The sequence below is a fragment of the Equus przewalskii genome, chromosome 29, assembly GCF_037783145.1.
Source record: "Equus przewalskii isolate Varuska chromosome 29, EquPr2, whole genome shotgun sequence".
NCBI classification, from domain to species: domain Eukaryota; kingdom Metazoa; phylum Chordata; class Mammalia; order Perissodactyla; family Equidae; genus Equus; species Equus przewalskii.
In genome coordinates, this window is record NC_091859.1 from 20,465,470 (window position 1) to 20,479,092 (window position 13,623).

The 13,623-nt window shown below is 45.7% G+C and overlaps 1 protein-coding gene and 1 long non-coding RNA gene across 7 annotated transcripts in view; one reads left to right on the top strand and one right to left on the bottom strand.

Moving 5' to 3' along the window:
• TMCC3 (transmembrane and coiled-coil domain family 3) overlaps nucleotides 1-13,623 on the bottom strand; it is a 244,454-nt gene that overhangs the window by 87,333 nt on the left and 143,498 nt on the right. The gene's annotated exons all lie outside the window — the stretch shown is intronic.
• LOC139080236 (uncharacterized) lies at nucleotides 309-9,454 on the top strand. Its single transcript, XR_011534562.1, has 2 exons — nucleotides 309-961; nucleotides 6,543-9,454. It is a non-coding gene; the product is annotated as an uncharacterized lncRNA (long non-coding RNA).

The window sequence follows — 13,623 nt, forward strand, 5'->3', positions numbered from 1 at the left end:
AATCCAGAGGGTTGCGCTGACAAACCCGGTCATTATTCTTTTTTAATCTCAGATAGCCTCCTCTCAGTTGCCAAGAGTATATTCAGTGAATCAAATCGACTTCCTTCAGTGTTTTCAATCCATTGGTATCCCGGCAGAGACACACATTTCCTGAAGAAAAAGGAGCCATGTCTTAAAAAAGGAAGCTGAAGTCTTTCAGCTCCAGATAAGTCTTTTCAAAACGGAAAAAACTTTTGGCAGGACTTCAGTGCCTCCTACACCAATGGAAGCTGGAAACCTGTCCCTTATTTCACGGACTTTACTATACCAATCGTAAAGCATACCGGGCCACAGCACCAGCTCCGCCAAAGGCACATGCTGCTTCAGACGGCAACCTTGTGGGTGGCGAGAGAGGGCCAAAGTACCTTAATTTTGGATTTATGGGTTTGTGAAGATACTTTCTATCTTCACTATCCCAGACTTCTCTTGAACCTCAACTCAGAGAGCAAATTATGAATATTCACTTATGAATATTCAATTCAAATTTAGATTGTGAGGAACCCCATTTTACTGAATTAGGCAGATAAAATCATCACAGTTTATGAAACAGGACGAAGTGAAATGAAGCCTGGGACTATCTCGGCCCTCCTGCTCTCTTAGTTCACCATCCCGCTTGGAAAATCTATTTCCGTTTTTTAAGAGGTACCGTTCATACAATTACCGTACCTCTCTTCTGTTACTGAAATGGATCACCAAACGAATGAGAGTGGCAACGTCAATCTTCACTTGGAAAACATTTTGTTTTATGAAATACCCTGACATTTACAGCGAAACCCAAGCCAACCAGTCAGTTGATATTTTCTGAGGGCCTACTGTGTGTCAGGTCTGGCCAGGCTGCAGGAAGAAAGCAGCAGAATGAGACCACCAGCAGAACCTGGCCGATGGAGCAAAGCATTGATTGGAGAAGACAGACATTAAACAAGTAAGTGCAGTGTGGTCCGGGCTCTGAGGAAGAAACAGAGGGGTGATGAGGGCACATGACAGGGAGACCTCACCAGACCCAGGACTTGGGAAGGATTCCCTGACAAAGAGACGCTTAAGTCAAGGCCTGAAGGAAGAACAGTTCTAAGTGGGTACAGAAGGGACAGAGAAAGCCAGCAGAGGGGAGAGTCGTGTATTTGAGAAATGCAGATAAATTCAGTGTAGCTGGAAAAAGAAAGGAGAGAAGCTGAGAGAGGACAGTCCTGGATCATACAGGGCCTGGTGGGCCAGATGAGGGGATCGAGAATTTATTGTCAGGGCCATTAGAAACCATTGATCAGGGGGCCGGTCCCGTGGCTGAGTGGTTAGGTTCCTGTGCTCCACTTTGGTGGCCCAGGGCTCGCTGGTTCAGATCCTGGGCATGGACCTACACACTGCTCATCAAGACATGCTGTGGTGGCACCCCACACAGAAGAACCAGAATGACCTACAACTATGTATGGGATGATGTGGGGTCGGTGAGCCAAGGAGTCGAAAGAAAGATTTCTTGGACTCTCAAGGTCTGGCAGTAGTGCTCTTTTATTTAGAGACTAGCGTGGAATAGCATGGGGACAGGACCCATGGGCAGGCAGAGCTGCTGCGTGGGGACAGGGCCCACGGCCAGGAGGAGCTGCTGCTGCCGCTTCTGCTGCAAACATGGGTGGAGAGTAAGGCTAAATTTAAGGCATAGGTATGAGAGTTATCTCCTTACAAGACAAAAAAAAGTTAAAATGGTACCAGTGCCAGTAGGGTCTGGCCATTGGGTGGTCCCACAACTTTTAGATAAGAATCAAACCGGATTGAGTGAATGGCAGAAGCCACCACTTAAATGTTATCCTCAGCCAAAGACAAAGGAGGATTTGGGGGGGGAGTCAGTTACATGAAGTTGCCAGACAGGAAACAACTTAAGTTCTTGCCTTCCCCATTAAGAGTTTCCAGAGATAAGGCCATGGCCCCTTCCTCCTGGGGCAGAGAGGGAGGCATGGAGATTTCCTTCACAAATGCAAATATCTCTCATCAAAGGGCGAGTGGAGAACAAATTCCACTCCTTGGAGCCTGCTTCTCATCTGCAGTTTTAGAATTAACTAGCCTAAAATCCTCATCATGGGGGACTTTGGGAAGAAAAAAAAAGAAACCACTGATCACTTCTAAGCAGAGGTGTCACAGGACCAGATGGTTATTATTATTTGTGGTCATTTTAGGTCACTCTGGCTGCAGTTTGGGTGGAACCAGGGAATATAGTTTCTTTCTGGTAAAACTAAATAAATAAGTGAACATGCATATGTACCATACCTACTCTTGTTTTAAAAAAAAAAAAAAAGTCCACGCCCAGGAACCAAACCTGGGCTGCTGAAGTAGAGCATGCCAAACTTAACCACTAGGCCACCAGGCTGGCCACACACTGGCTTTCTTGCTGTTCCTCAAATGTACCAAGCATTCCCCACCACAGGGCCTTTGCACTTGCTATTCCCTTTGCCTGAATGGCCTTCTTCTAGATATTCTATACATATTACTCCTTCACTTCCTGAGGGCTCTGGTTAAATATCGGCCAATCAGTGAGGACCTCCCTGAGCGTCCTAAATGCAACATTCATCCATATCCTTTTCCTGCTTTCTAAAACTTACTAACATCTAATATATGTCCACCTGACATATAGCTCATTATATATATAATATAGTATTATCTATTATACTTGTTATATACTATATTTATATTTAATACACATCAGTCATCATCTAGTCTATTGTATATTAATTTTTATAATACCTCAGCCCCAAATGTAACTCATGAAGCCAGCAATTTAATTTTGCTCACTGATGTACCCCCAGAGCCAAGAAAATTTCCTGGCATGAACTTGCTAAATTATTTGTGGAATGAATAAATTCCACACTTCATGATACCATAGAAAAGTAAAAAGGACCAGAGATGTGGGAGGAAAACAAGGACAGACAGCATCACGGAGACCAAGGAAGCGCGTGGCTACATAAGCGACGGTTACTGTTTCTTGTTGCTTATCAGTGTAGCACACACTGTGCTCACAGGCCTGGGAGGAAGGTGCTACCCTCGCTGTATAAAAAACTCAGAGAAGTTAAGTAACTTTCCCAAGGTCACGATGTGTACTAAATCCTTCTAAGAGAGGAATTAAATTGAGTCCTAAAAACCGTCCACTGAATGGATTCACCTGGAGACCACTGGTGACCTTAACAAAAACCTGGGCAGTGGCCCGACTGGAGAGGAGGGAGAGATGAGAGGGAGGGAGGAAATGAGGACAGGGAGGCAGCCTGCTCTCTCCAGAGCGGGCCTGTGAAAAGGAAGGCTGAAGAGACAGCTAGGTCTGCAGTTAAAGGAGGGGTTTATTTTAGGTGACAACAAAATAACGTGAATTTCTAAAACCCAACCCTTTTGAGAGGTTTGGTTAGCATGTCTATACACGCAATCAGCATAGATAAGGTATTTGTTTTCCCTGTTTCCGGCTCCAAAGAAATTCAGATTTTGTTTATGAATTTGGTTTTTAAAAAATCCTTGGCTATGCATAAAATTTCCTTCCCACATCCTACGAGATGGAGAAATCTATGGAAGAGAAGATGTGCAATTGGGTCGACATAAGAAAGAAACAAAAGGATGACCTCCTCCTGTTCTCTGGGGAAGCTGAAAAATCAGGGCTTTAGAAAGATCAATCAAGCCATCTGACTATGCGACAACGTGGAGGAGAAGCCCACAGGCTGTATTTGGAGGCAGAAAACCTAACTGACTGCCCCTTCTGGGCCAGCCACTGTTTAACTTTGTCCCCTGTGCAAGTCACCCAACTTCAGTGTCAAGATAATATTTATTGTGCTTCACTTGGTTCTGGGCAGAATCAGATGAGGTGGAGGCAGGAAAAGTGCTTTGTACACATGCAAGGTATTTCCAGTATTTCTCGTGATGGATGGTAAGCGTTAAAAGATACTTATTACAATGTACACAGCCTGGAAGCAACCTGTCTGGATATGTGTACAAACATTCCCCAACTGATTCAAGGGGGAAAAAAATTCAGGGATTGCTTAACAATGCCACATGTCACATATTTAGAAACGCCTGCCTGTTTACCTTCCATTCCTCCAACTGGTGCTGTTGAAGCAGTTTCCTGAGAATCAGGTTAAGCGAGGCCTAAGCTTGGGGCCATGTTTGCTCTCTGGAAACGCTCAAGTGTGACATACTTTCAGTTTGCTCTGGGTCTGACAGTGTACCAGTTCTGTGCGCAAGTCCCGCCACCGAGTAAACGCCTGTGCATTAACTGAAACCAGTACAGCCAGTGTAATTATAGACCAGCCGAGTGGCGAGACGCTCCCTTAAACATTTCCGAAACCAGGCCTTCAGACGAGATCACAGTGACGCCAGCCATGCACCAATTCCCCACGGCCATTTCCTACGGAGACACAGATGAATCCACCTCCAATTAGAGGGACAAAGATGGTAGACAACCATTAGGGCTTTACTTTTAACTCCTTTAATTGTAAAACATACGAGGCCTGCCCTTTAGCTGTCACTGGATATCACAAATATTGAAAATGTTGCACGGGGGCTGAGGCAGTGGATTAAGTGTTACAGAGACCAAACGCATCAGGCGTTTCTCTTGGGTAACATTCTGGGCTCCAAGAACCTCCGAGTGGGAGTGAGTCAGACCCACATCCAAGTAGATAACAGTTCAAATCACCCTCTCAGCACAATTCTTCCGGGCATCCTCTTCCGTCCTTGAGAAAGGAGCCTGGTTCTTCTTCCTCCCCCTCACCCCAGGGCCCGGGGTCCTGGGCTGCCCGGTGACAGTAACACCCAAATCGCACTGTCTTCTGGGCTGCTCAGGCCCCTGTGGCTGTGGCCAGGCATGTGGGCTGAGGCGAGAGTGGAGCTCCAGTAATGCACTCATGGCTTATAAAAGAGTTGAGAGGCCAGTGACTTCAGGAGGAATCCTTGTTGCCTCCTAAGGCTGCTAGGGAATTATCCTTGCCTCCAAGTCAGCTCCAGCTAGGATCACGAGTATTAAAAAAAAAAAAAAAAAAAAAAGACAGCAGAATTCTTCTTTCCTGGGTATTTGGCACTAAGACTGAAGTGTGGACGGGGGAATTAATACGATGATGCTCGCCATTTGAAACCTTCCACAGACTCCCTCTGACCAGGCTTTGCCCCTTCCCTTGCTGCAGCTCCCCCACCCTCTGGAGCTCAGCCATATCTGCATCTCCCGCCATGCCCTGCACGTGCCTTGCCGGCCCCATCTCTGAGCTTTTGCAAGTTATGTTCCCGCTGGATAGAATAACTTCTCTCTCACAGAAATTCCTCCCATGTGGGCCCAGGTCAAATGCTCATCCTCCAAGAAGTCTTCCTCGATTACTAGAAGCAATATCTCCTTCCTCTCGCCACAAATATTATTTTGTTTACAACAGTCATAAGAGCTGGTAATGAGATGACTTACTGAGCATATCCTATGGGACTGGTATCAAGGGAAGCACTTTATACATTTTATTTCATTTGATCCTACAATGACCTCCATGTGAACACGCAATTATTATTATTCTGTTTTGCAGACGAGAAAACAGGCTGAGGAAGGTGAAGGGTAGTGGGGGCAGGGGGCTTGGGCTAGGCAGTGTGACTCCAGAGCTCGCACACTCTACTGCATGCTGCCTTCCACTGACGATCTGTGCACATGACCCATCTGCTCTATGAATTCCTGAGGTCGTGCATCTTTGGATACCCCAGTACATTAACTCAGGGCCTGGCTAAAAGTGGGGGCTTGAATTTGAGCAAAAATACTTTGGTGTTGTTGACGAAAATAATCCATAACCAATCTATAAATGAAAATTTGGGTGAGTTTATTCTGAGCTGAAATCTGAGGACCATGGCCCGGGGCCTTTCTTTCCGAAGGAAGAAAGGGCACCAAAGAAGTGAGGTGTACAGAGTGGTTATATACCCCCATGCAGGACGTTTCACGTATGATTGAAATGTCCCTCCCACAATAGTCACATGATTGCCCTGTCAGCACAGCGCTTGATGGACACAGCAGGTAGTGGGTCTGCTCGCTTGGAGGGCGTAGCAAGAGGCAAGTCTATTGTCTGGAGCTGGGTGGTCACAGGTGAGCGCAGCAATCAGTTTCTAGCCTAAGGAAAGATGCTTAATCCTTAAGGAGATGGCGACGTTGGGGGGGGGGAGGGAAGTTGCACCTTTATCTCAAGGGCCTTCGTTCTTGCCATAGGGAATATCTAAAGCATATATACAATGCATGCTCAACGTCCTCGGTCAGGCCCTTTTTGAAAGACAAGGTCAGGCCGAATTACGTTTATTCCAAATGGCTTCCTCATATTCTCCAATATATCCTATTGCTTGCCATTTTTATTTGACAGTGTTGATACCTGCTCAACACAAGGTTCACATAAGGGAAGCCATATTGTAGAAAAGAAATCATATTGTAACTGTAAATGACCTCTGACTAACTAGCCCAGACCTGTTCCGTAGATTTTGTGGCCCTTCTCAGCTGCTTTAAGATGGTAACTTTGTTCTTTTGAGCTCCTCAGGAATGTGATGACCCCGGGGCAGAGAGCCTATGCAGACAGCCATCATCAATGACAACTGAAAGCTCAGGGTGTAGGGCAGCTGCTCCATTCTCTGACGCATATCCAGTAAAACAAAGGACTACCAGGAACTGGGACCAGATGTCTGCCCCACCCAGAGACCAAGCCACCTCCCCCACCTGGAGACTGGCCCCATACATAACCGGCCTGTAGTCTCCTGTGAGATGGTTCTTTTGGACATGAGTCACCCATCTTCCATCTTGCTAGCAAGCTATAGGAAAGTCCTTTCTCTCCACCACAGTGCCTCCTGACTACTGGCATGCCTTGCAGCAAGCAGACGAGCCCACTTGGGTGGTAACAGTGTGGATTTATATATCTCTAGACAGACTGCTGTGGCTGATTTTTCCAGGCGTGCTCCGTCTACCCCATCCTTAATCCAGCAAAAGGCTTTAGGACAGGTCAAGAGCAGCCATTTTCACCAGCCTTCCAAAGTCAAGAATCCAAGACCCAGAGAACTGGAGAAATCTGACCCCTGAAACTATCTAGAAGCATCAAAGGAGCCCACAGGACACGGGCACCATTGTTTCCTAATTTTGGTGACCAAGTATCTGAGACATGAAAGAAGTGCCTCTGTGCACCTCACATGGATCCCTCAGAATGGCGTGTCCTGGGGTGAAGGGGTGTCTTTCTTTTCAGGTAAGTGTGTTATTATAAACTTATGTGTGTTGCAGTCAATGTTTCTTCAGATTCTCTGTTTTCACCTGGAGAAGAATACATTCCTGTTGAGAGAATAAGGCAGCACGGCTCAAAGGTGAAAGCACATGGGCTTTGATGCTAAATGGACTCGTCGGAATGAGCTCTGCAAGGGCGGAGAAGTTGTCCTCAGCCCTCTTAGGGTCTCTGGCTGGGTCTGCAAAGTGAACCGACAAAGACAGATGAACAGCAGAAAAGCAAATACATTTCTTTAATGGACGTATTGCCTGACACAGGAGCCTCCATAAGGAAAGGAACACCCGACGAAGCAGCTGGACCTGAGTATTTTTATGTGCAGTGTGATGAGGAGTGGACAGTCACGCGAGGAGAAACGTGATCGCTTAAGGAGTATGAGAGAAGTATAAATAAAAAGCTTAGCAAGGCCTGTTTGTTAGGATTCCTCTTGGTGTCCCTTTGTCTTTGGAGATAAGGATGTTCCCTTCCTCCAGGTACACGGAGGCCACCTCTCACACGAGGGCTCCACGACCTGTTTCAGGGGACAAGGGCGCAGGCGGAGGGAGGTCAGAGTGACCTTCCCACTTCTGCTGTTTTCTCAAACTCCTCCAGCTTAAAATATTCCATATGCCAAGGTACCGTAGTCTGGGGTAGCGTGTCCTGCAGCCCCTCAGTCCCAACTCTGCCCCCACCTTTGTGATGTGCGACAAGTTACTTATTGTGCGTGCCTCCATCTCCTTATCTGATAACGGAGGTAACATCAGCCCCTATTCGTCAGGTGACTGGGATGACAGAATGGGACGCTGCATATAAAATGCTTAGCACAGTGCACTCAATACATTAGCTCTTACTATTTAACAATTGCTATTATTAATATTAATTGCTATGGTTGCTAGTCATGGTTTATAGCTCACAGGAGCAATTTTTGCATCTGAAAAATTTTCTACTGAAGTTCATGGGTTAGCGCTACTCTTTTCTGCTCCACAGAGCTGGAGTGACACCCACACCTCTGAACACAAAGAATAAGGAGGCACAAACTGTAGCGGTGCCGGCCACCAATTAAAGCTGCTTGAAATCCGAGGTTGTGAGCCTCTCCCTTTCCTGCCTCCTCTGGATGTTGCCCTTGGTTCAACTTAAGACTCCTACAGTCCAACTTCTAGGATCCTAGTCAATTTTCCCCAGCCACCTACAACGATGATGCTCAAACTTCAGTGGACATTATAATCACTTAGGGTGTTTAACAAATGCAGATTGTTGGGCCCACAGGGGAGTATGATTTAATGAAGAGCATCCCAGGTGATCCCAATGCCAGAGGTCCTGGGAACCACACTGAAAACAGGGGCACAACTGACACCTTAGAAAGAGTTATCACGCATAGGTTTATTTCCTGCAGCAGAAAAAGATGGAAAAACTTCCTCTAATTCTCTAACTCTACATCTACATTTTTTAAAACTAACGTTCATTTTAAGTCTATTCCTTGGATTCCACAGTAATGGGCATTTCTGTTAGTCATGATTTTTTCTGGTGAGTAGTTTTTAAAGTCTCTCTTAACTCCTTGTTGCTGATGAAGCACTGAACAGTGACTCTATTGTTCCTTCCCAAAGCTGTGTACTGGTCCAGTTTTCTTCACGGCAGGCCAGGATCTTGACATGGTTCTCCTGATTCTGGAACAAGGAGGCCTGAGTCTTATTATTCCTGACAAACTGAGGCTTCCTTTCCAAAGGGCTACAGTCAGAGTGATGTGGGTCATTACGGAGAACAGGATGCAGAACTGGCAGCAGTCTCTGAAGCAGATGGCGCTCACAAACCTAGATCATTAACATCTGGTATGAGATATATCCATGTGACATATATTTTATACATATATATAATCAGTCCTCAAAGGTCGGGAACACAGGGTCTCAGGAGAGAATGCAGTTGTAAATATTGGACCCCCTCCAGGACTGGCCGGTCAGAACATTCCTTTTCCTTGACTCCAGTGAGGTGGCAGCACAGCATTTAAGACCAAGAAAACCACAAACTCTAGGGGCAGACTGCCTGAGTTTCAAATCCAGCTCCTACACTCACTACTGTGTGATCCTGGGCAAGTTACTTAACCTCTCGGTGCCTCAATTTCTTCATCTATAAAATGGGATGTTGTAAAAATAAAGTTGGTTCATGGTAAGTGTTATCATTATTGGATAATAATAATAAATGTTATTATTACTGGATGCTCATGTGACCCAAATCAAGCCAATGACACAGTCTCAGAACTTTTGCTGGAGATGTTTTCTGCTAGAGTTGTGAAGTTGGTAAAAATATAAGCTGAGAACTGCCAGGGGCCACCCGTGGAGAAAGTCTTCCTGAGAGGGAAGCTCCCACAGAGGACAGAGGGCTGAGAGATGGAGAGAATGTCTGGGGTTCACTGCTATTGTTTGAGACCAGAACATAATCACGCCTGGACACCCAGTGTGGGACTTTTCAATGACATGGGCTCTCCCTTTTTTTTGCTTGAGTCGGTAAGAGTCAGTTTCTACCACCCACAAACAAAAGAATTCTGACCTAGCTTTATCAACGTATAATTCACTTACATACCATCCACCCATTTAAAGTGTAAAATCCAATGGTTTTTAGTACATTCACAGAGTTACACAACCATAACTATGATGTAGGATTTTTATCCAAAACTCCTCAGAGATGGCTCACTAGGCACGGGGTGTGGATGGCGGGGGCGACGGGCGTGTGCAAATCTGCTTCCACAGTCACCACAATTTTGAAACTACTTTTAAAGTCGGAATCATTGACTTTTTGATTTGGAAGCGGCTTAAAGCTCAGCACAGCATAATGGAGAAGGAAATGAACTGGTTTTTTTTTTAGGGAAATTAGAAAATCCTCATGATCCCTTACTACTCTACATAATTCTACAGTTTCAGTCGAATGTCCTCATTTTTTATGATAAAGCGAAGGACCTAAGAAGCTAAGCCACCTGCCCAAATTGACAGAAGGACTTACTATTAGACACACTTAAGAATCTGTATTTCTATGTTGTGAGTTTCAAGCAGTTCCTACTTTTCTTGCAGGATTTCATACTCGAGATTCAGGTCAATGTCTGGAAACACTTGGAGGTTAAGAGAGTCTTTACAGTATAATCAAATATTCATTCATTCATTCAAGAAACTCACCGAGAGTAACTGTATTCCCTATATTTATGTTCAATTCCAGTGTCTCTCTCTTTAGACAAGACAGTGTTCTACCTGCGACCGGGAGGAAAAAATACTCCCTTAAAGCAAAATACGAGAGGGAATTTAAAAATTATTGTCTGGCATTTAGTGTGTTAGGTAGATGATAAACTGACAAGTTTCTGTATTTGTGCAATCACCTTGGCTTGCAGGACCAGGAGGTTTAATTACAAAGAACTGCTGGGGATAAGGAGGGACGACAGTTAAGGAAACAACCCTACTCTTCATCTAATAAAAATAAAGAGATTTGACAACCAACCTGGAAATTTAAAATAACTTCACTTAAAATAATGGCCCGAGGCTTCAGATGATTTAGCAAAGACATAAAGAACCCTTTAGCTCTTACTAATTACATCTGTGTCTTGGGCACATGAGAACTCTCGCCACAGCCTTTGGAAATTTTTAGAAACCCACTTCCTGCAAGAACCCGAGAGGTTTGGATCTGGCCAACAAAATGTAACCCTGGCTGGGGCAGGCTGCATTGTCCTTAGCCGTGTTCAAGGACAGAAAGGCATCTGCTCTATCAAGGATATCCTGTGAAAACACATTCAGAACACCCGCATCAGCAGGAATAATTAATTGGTGGTCATCGTTGTTTTCAATGCGTGTTTTTGCAAATTCTAGGCAACATAATTTGAACTCTGTAAAAGAGCATTGGATGTTTTATTTAAAATACAAGCAAGAGGTGATTGAATTTTTAAACTGAGTTCAGTGGTGAGGTCCTTGGATGGACCTAAGGTTCATCTCTACAGCCCAGAATCTCCAGGGAGGCAGGCAAATGAACATCATCATCATCAACATGATCATCAAATGATGATGATCGCCCTCCCTTACAGTTCTGACAGCCCAATGCCCCAAACCCTTCCACTCTGTCCTCAGAATCCACAGTCCATCACCAGCACAGTCCTCTAGCCCCAAACTTTGAACACTGTCTCCACTTTCTTATCCTAACTGAAACCCAGGTCTTCCCTGAGGACACTGGTCCTTCTGCTGTTTTCTCTCCCACTCCCATTGGGCCACAGCCAGCCTCCTTGCCCCTCCTTGTCGATGATCTGCCTTCCTCTCTATACTCACCAACTTTCAAGAGCTCTTGTCATCAGACTACACCACAGACTACCTGCCCCTCTTTGCTGCAGTTATCGCTAGAGCCATACCCCTCACCATCACTCTCCTCATTCTTTGAAGAGCTTAGCCCCTGACTCACTGTTACCTTTGCCATCATCATTCATGTGATAAAATACTTGGTGATTCCAAAATCCACAGAGGAGCCTCCCAAACTCCCTGCCTCTATGTTCCTTTCCGTCAAATACCTTGTCCTCCACCCTGCCTCAGCTTCGCCCACAGTCATGCCCTGGACCATGTCACTTCCAAAACCACACTGCCTCCATCCTCCATTTCAAGCATCCCAACCATCACTTCCTTGACTTCCAGCTCACTCCCTTTAGTGCCCTCGCAATCCAAGGAGACCTAGGATGCACCAATGCTACCACCTTTTCACTATTACTGACATTCTCCATATCTTCACTTAACTTCTTAAGCAGCTTATCATCACTCACTTACATATACCCCCAATTCCCTTGCCTTTCCTTCCCTTCATAACATTCCCCCAGCAAAACCTCCGCTTTGGTTAAATCTGACTCTCCACTTACTCTGTGCCTACACTCATGCAGTTCAATGTGGCTGGAGAAAAGCATATACCCACGAGGCTGGTCTCATTTAGGTTCATGACCAGAAACCAAGATTGCCACCTGCTGATCCTACCACACTTCCCTGGTCCATTTACTCTCCCTCCCTCCTAGATGGCTAATTCATACTCTCTTCTCACACCTCTGACACCTCCTCCTCCCCCATCCTCACTCTTGGCTCACATTCTTGTTTTCTACTTCTCTGCAAAAAAGATGGAGCACTCAGGAGAGAACTTCCGTGAGTTGCCACCAGCACGTGGATCCCCCACCTCCATCTGTGCCTTCCCCGCTGCTGCCCGGATCCCGACCCCTCCCTCCTCAAGGGAATCATGCCAGCAATTCTCCCCTCTTTGCTGCAGCATCACACGATCGCTCTCCGTGGATCGTTTCCAACTGCACACAAACATGCTGTTGTTTCCCCCATCCTTAAAAATGCCTCTCTTGACCCCAGTAACCCCATTAAAATGAAGTCAAATCTTGTCACTCCTGCTCAAAACAACTTAGTGGCTCCCATCTCATGCAGAGAAAAGCCAAAATCCTACAAGGACCTGCACAGCCGGACCTCACCTACTACTTTACCCTCTGCTCCAGGCGGGCTGGTGTGACTTTTCCTAGAACACACACCAGGCTTGTCTTCTCAGGGCCTCCCTACTTGCTGTTGCCTCTGACTGGAATGCTGTCCCTCAAGATATCTGAATGCCCATCGCTCGCTTCCCACTGCATTGCAGCCACACCCCGAGAGTCCCTATCTTCCCGGCTTTATTTTTCTTCTTAGCACTTGTCACTTCCTCACACATCATACAACGTGCTCACTTAGGTCTACTGACCGTTTCCCCGTCAATATTCATGGAGCCAGGAGATAAGCTCTGTAAAGCAAGAATTCTTCCATCTGCTTCCTTTACTGCCACATGGATCCCCAGCACTGCAGGCCTTGGCACATGGTAGGTGCTCAACGAATACACACTGAATGAATGAATGATTTAAATTAAAGACACAGACATAAAGTCTTATAAGGTTTTCATAATCATGCTTATTTATGATTCTTCTGGAGCCTCTGCATTAGAGCTCTCTGAATGGAACATCTGGACGGCCCTATGTTTTATCACGTTCAACTGCAAACATGTCTTTGTCTTTCAAATAGAATTTGACTTCAGCACGAGAAAAGTGAAAATCCTGGAGTGTTGTCAGCAATTCACTGAGTCTCTTTCTTTGCTTTCATTTTGGTTTATACTGAAAGTCTGGTCTGGAGAGAGGAGGCTTTTGTGTCCGTCTTGGGGAGGGAGCAGAGAAAGTCTTGGGGGGACTTCAGAAAGACTATTTGGCAACAGAAAGCACTATTCAGAGCTTAGACATGAAACCCCTTCAGGGGCTGAGGGGAAAGCAGAGGAGCTGGACAGAGACGGTGGAATCAGTCATATCGCCCGAGAATGTGGTTCTCGGGATCAAACAACACTGTGGCCCAAAGGAGCTTCC